This window comes from Limulus polyphemus, unplaced genomic scaffold (assembly GCF_000517525.1).
Source record: "Limulus polyphemus unplaced genomic scaffold, Limulus_polyphemus-2.1.2 Scaffold1679, whole genome shotgun sequence".
Classification (NCBI taxonomy): domain Eukaryota; kingdom Metazoa; phylum Arthropoda; class Merostomata; order Xiphosura; family Limulidae; genus Limulus; species Limulus polyphemus.
In genome coordinates, this window is record NW_013667289.1 from 162,980 (window position 1) to 168,765 (window position 5,786).

Below are 5,786 nucleotides of genomic sequence, written 5' to 3' on the forward strand. Positions count from 1 at the left end.
CATAGTTACAGCAAGAAGAAACAAGTAACACAGTAGTAACAAGTCTATTAGCCTACACTGTCATATAAGTAACCATAGTTACAGCAAGAAGAAACAAGTAACACAGTAGTAACAAGTCTATTAGCCTACACTGTCATATAAGTAACCATAGTTACAGCCACAAGAAACAAGTAACACAGTAGTAACAAGTCTATTAGCCTACACTGTCATACAGGTGGCAGTCTTGGAAAAATAGGTATATATATAAGATATACCAATAATGGCACTTCTGAATGAGAATACATGCCTCAGCATTTCTTTATATTAAAACTTTCAATTAAACACCTTAGTGTGTGGCTGTCAAATCGTTTCTCTACACATTTAAATGATAGTGTATGACTGACACTGTTTTCTTAAATATTTGAACATTCAGTTAAATGACATTCTATCAGAAATATTGGAATAGACATGAATCATGTAGTTATTAATCCCTTGATGGTAACTTGAAAGATCGAGAGATTAAAAACAGATAAAGCATCTGAGGCAGACAAAGTTTTCCTAAGGGTTTTATATGAAGTCAAAGTTCAGATAAAAAAGCCACTCTTTAAAGTTTGGTAGGTCAATATACAGATAAAGCATCTGAGGCAAACAAAGCTTTCTTAAGGGTTTTATATGAAGTCAAAGATCAGATAAAGAAGGCACTCTTTAAATTTTGGTAGGTCAATATACAATGTACAAATGCTTGAGGACTGAAGAGATGCTTTATGTTAAGTCCTATTACTGAAGGGCTGGTAAGAGTTGTTCTCAAAATTACAGACCAGTTAGTCTTACTTCTGGAGTAGGAAAACTTAAAAAAAAAGTCTGATAAAACAAGCACAAGCTACACACAGATTCATCAAAGGAAGATCTCGTCTTACTAATCTTTTATCTCTTTTCGAGGATATCACTTGTTATCTGATGAGGTAAAGCATGTAGACGTGGTATATTTAGATTTTCAAAAAGCTTTTGATTAGATGCCACACAAAAGGTTAGTTAAGAAAATCACATTGGCAAGAGTTTCAATTGTAGGATGATTAGGTAAGTGAAAGTCAACAGTTCTTTTTGATGGACTTCAATCAAATTGGGCACTAATTATTGAGTGGCTGAGGATTCAGTGCTTAGAATGTTGTTTTTACTTATTCTGATTAACAATGAAGGATGAAGAAGTATTACAGAATGACTTGGATCAATTGGGAAGTTGAAAAAATATTTGGTAAATTACCTTTAATTATGATAAGTGTAAGGTGCTACATTTAGGTCATCATTATTTGGATCATACCAGCATGACTGAAGAAAAAGGATCTTAACACAGTGTTGATGGATGAGTCACGTGAGCCATCCAGATGATGCTCTACTGTTTAACATAATTTTAGAGTGAAACCAGAGTGACTGAAGAAAAAGGATCTTAACACAGTGTTGATGGATGAGTCACCTGAACCATCCAGATGATGCTCTACTGTTTAACATAATTTTAGAGTGAAACCAGAGTGACTGAAGAAAAAGGATCTTAACACAGTGTTGATGGATGAGTCACCTGAGCCATCCAGATGATGCTCTACTGTTTAACATAATTTTAGAGTGAAACCAGAGTGACTGAAGAAAAAGGATCTTAACACAGTGTTGATGTATGAGTCACCTGAGCCATCCAGATGATGCTCTACTGTTTAACATAATTTTAGATTGACTTAAAGTCAAAAGAGGTAATTACCTCCCTATGCAAATCATTAGTTAGGCCTTCTTTGGAATACTGTGTACAGTTTGGTCTTCTTATCTACAAAAGATACTGATTTAGTGGAAACGGTTCAGAGGAAGGCTAACAGCATGATTCTCGATATGAAAGTGTTATATAAATAGATTATAATCTCTTATCTTTTAATGAGAAGGAAGTGATCATATTGAAATTTACAATATTATCTGGGAATGGATAGGATAAAGGCTTTTGATTTCTTTGTGTTGTATTCTGAAGACAATAGGATGAGGGGACACAAGTTTACAATTGGAAAAAGGTAAACTAGACTCCATTTATAAGTTTTATCCTTCTATCAGGGTGATTAGCTTATGGAATGAGTTGTTATTGGAGATTGATACCTTACAAACATTTATGAAAGTACTGACTGATTTCTTGAAAAACAGAGGATAAATTCAATTTTTACATTTTTCTCAGGAACAACCATGATGGACCAAATGGTCCCTTGTTGTCCCGATGCAAACTTTCAGTTAAACAGGTTAGTGTATAATATTCAAACCATGTCTCTACATATTTAAACTTTCAGTGCATTTTTCCTAAAAGTCAATAATATAAAAAAATTGGTTTACCTATTGTAGAGCAAACCATCATAACCTTCCTTCATGAATAAACTGTTGATCTCTTGTACGTTAATCTGATCATCTTGTTTCATAGCAGTGTTGGTCATTAACTGATAAGTTATATTCCAACTCAAAAATACTTTTCACTGAAATTCTCATCATTGAAAATGTTTCTTAAGTTGTTCATGATTTCACCACTGTGATTGGTGCATTATATACTCAAAGTAAAATCACTTATTTTTTATATTAAATGACCCACGCGTTACATACAATTTTTGCGGGAAGAAAGTACAACCATATTAATATCATATTTCTACCTTATGCGATACACATGAAAAACATACATTGCTAGAGAAAATAAAAGTGGAAGAATGAAACAATTTTCGTGTATCTGACAGATATACACCATCCACTCCAACAAAGATACTGTACATATACCATCTAGCACAACTTACTCGAATTTTACTACACCTAATTCTGACACTGAAGAAAAACCATCGAAACTGCAAGTATGTTTTAATTTTTAAGGCTTCTCTTTTATATCTATTTTTTCACAGTAAAAATTACTTCTAATTACTACTATAGGAACATAATTAACAAATAAATTTGAAATTTAACCAATAACCATAAAATATGACCATTCTTCTAATAACCACTAAAATATCTGAAAATTTAATTTTTCTTATTAAAAACTCACTATCCATAATTCATATATGGTACAAGAAAAAATATTTAAAAAAAACCAATAGACAGAGTGTATATGCATGTTCTGCTTTGTTTTTTTAAGTAGAACACTATACATATTGAAGTTTAAAACATATATTGCTAGTTAATAATGGTTTCTACTTCAATAATGTAACAAATGTTAATTACTTGTAGCACAATGAAGTTTTCAGATATTTAATTTAATAAAGTATACATTTGACATTATACCATACAATGCTGTAAGATTTTAAGCTCAAAAACATCAAATGTAATTAATGAATAATCAATAGTAACAGAAGGTTTGTGAATGTGGTTTCTACCTGGCAAATCTTCTGTAAATCCACAGATCGCTAATATGACAACACATTTAAAACCTTGCGCTATCTTCGTACTCATCTCCCTGGTACTAGTGTAAATACTACTTTTCTGTGTTGTTGTTTTTTTATCTCGTTAGTTCTTCTAAGAGAAAACATTTACTTTCAAAACCATAAGCATGAGTTAAATTTTTAGTAGAAAAATATTCACTGTTGAATTTTGATTTTCAATGGAATAAAATGATATAGATTTATTCTATGTATTGAAATTTGAAGGTCGTAATGATAATTCGGTGAGGAAAAAAAAAACAGTTTTAACTTCAGTTAAATTAAAACTGGAAATTAACTATACAATTGTTGAGAGAGGATCCTGACGAAAATGAAACGATTCTTTTGAAGCAATTAGCTTTTGTTGGGATTCGTTTTGGAACTGGCATTACTAATGATACACGATGTTAATTGAAAATGATTGAAAGTAAATGAAATTTATTCCTCAAAACAAAAACCAGTTTTAGAATTATCTTAAACATCTTGCAAATACTAAGCACATAAATATATCTAAGTTAAACACATGCTCTTGAAGAGTTTAGATTGATAACGATTCACCAGATTTCTGTATATGTTACCTTTCCTACAAATAAATATGGTTAAAGTTATATTTGTTAATATGGTATACTAATATGTTGTCACACAGTATTACACAGACACAGTCAAAGATTTGATTTTTAAATACTGATCCCATAAAGGATAGACACAATGAATTGGTCTTGGGTTTCACATTAGCTTATGAACTTTGCTAGTAACAAGTTGTTCTTTATATATATTTAATATAGCCGGTGAAACAAATAAAACTTATGATATTGCATACAAAACAAAAAGCATGGAAATCACTTTACAAATTATACTTTTCTAGGCCTAATACTTGTAATACATTTACCATTTTATTCCACAAAGAAAAAATACCAATATCGTGGTGTTTTTACAGTATTTTTTTTTGGAAGCAGTTTTTTTTATAAATCAATCTAAACTTCCAATGAATATGACAAAAGAAGAGGTCTGTCTACTACTACTACTATTATTATTATACATACTATAGTATAGTGTTATCGTAACTTCGTCAACCGCCCAAGACTGTTACTGTTATATTACAGTTATTAGTTGCTGCTTCTCACTGCAGACAGATCGTAATACTAACATATTCTGCTATTTTACATCCTTACCTCGTTTTGGAAGCAGCACTTTTAGTAATAATTATTAAAATTCCAGTAAAAATGATAAAATACTTACCATAGCTTCATCAGCCGACTTAAACTTCATTGTGTTCCTTCTAAGTTCTAACACATACCACAGATTCAGAGCAGGACTGAGAAAGCAGGTCGTAAGATAGGCCTACCCAAAGACAGAAATTTCTTGTATCACAAATTTCAACCATCTAATTGTCGAAATATGTTAACATATCGTCTGCATTATTTTTCGTAATTCACCTGCTTGCATTGGAGAAACCTTTGGCAGGTCTAACGTATAACATACCTTAACAACAACAAAATTGCACTAATACTAAACGTAATACTAGTAAAATAATAACACGACTCTCAGCGTTGGTATTGCTTATAACTAAGTTAATATACAAAACACAGACAGAAGCTTTCCAACTTGGGCGCCCTCTTGCTAAAGATAACTTTGTTACAGTTTGGGCGAACAAAATAAATGTTACATGACTGAACGTTTTTAGGTGAAAGTCTAATATAAATTATTAATAATGTTTCTGAATTGATGCTTTTAAAAAACATTTGAGGATGAAAATATATAAATATGAAAAACAAAAGTTTAATATAGTTGTATATACTTCTTTTTAGCAATCAAACGCAGTAAGCAATTCAAATAAATTTAAAATTAGTAATTATATAGGGTTTCAATGATTTTTAAATATATTGAGTTATATATTTTAAATTGATATGTTATCTTTCACTCTCGAAAAATGTTATAAACTGGCGGTTATTCTATATTTGTTAAACAGACGTATTTTTAAATATAACATGATTTTATTTTATTTTGAATAGTTAGCAATTAATAATCTGATGAAAGTAAATTCCTAATTTTGTACAAAACAGGAATTACATCCATTAAGAAAAAAATGAGTGATTTCGACACAATCTTGCTAAGTGAACAAAAACCAATTTTATAAACAATAAATAATATAAAAATAACAGGAAGAGGCTAACCAAATAATATTTTTTAAACAAAATTCATTATATAACGTGAAAATAATAGGTAAAGGTTAAACAAATGCTACTTATATGAAAAATATCACAATTAATAAATAATAAGAGAATAACAAATAGATGACAACTAAGCTATTTCAAAAAAAAGATATCACAAAATTAAATAACGTACAACTAACGAGGAGAAGTCAAAGAAATACTGTTTATATAAAAATAGAAA

General features: G+C 30.2%; 1 protein-coding gene across 1 annotated transcript in view; it reads right to left on the reverse strand.

Moving 5' to 3' along the window:
* The window catches only part of LOC106464536, a 65,375-nt gene extending 60,396 nt beyond the window's left edge, over positions 1 to 4,979 (reverse strand). Inside the window, exon 1 of the mRNA XM_013924681.2 lies at positions 4,632 to 4,979. The gene's annotated coding sequence lies outside the window, so the exon portion shown is untranslated. The remainder of the gene's footprint in view (positions 1 to 4,631) is intronic.
* Positions 4,980 to 5,786: the final 807 nt, after the last annotated feature.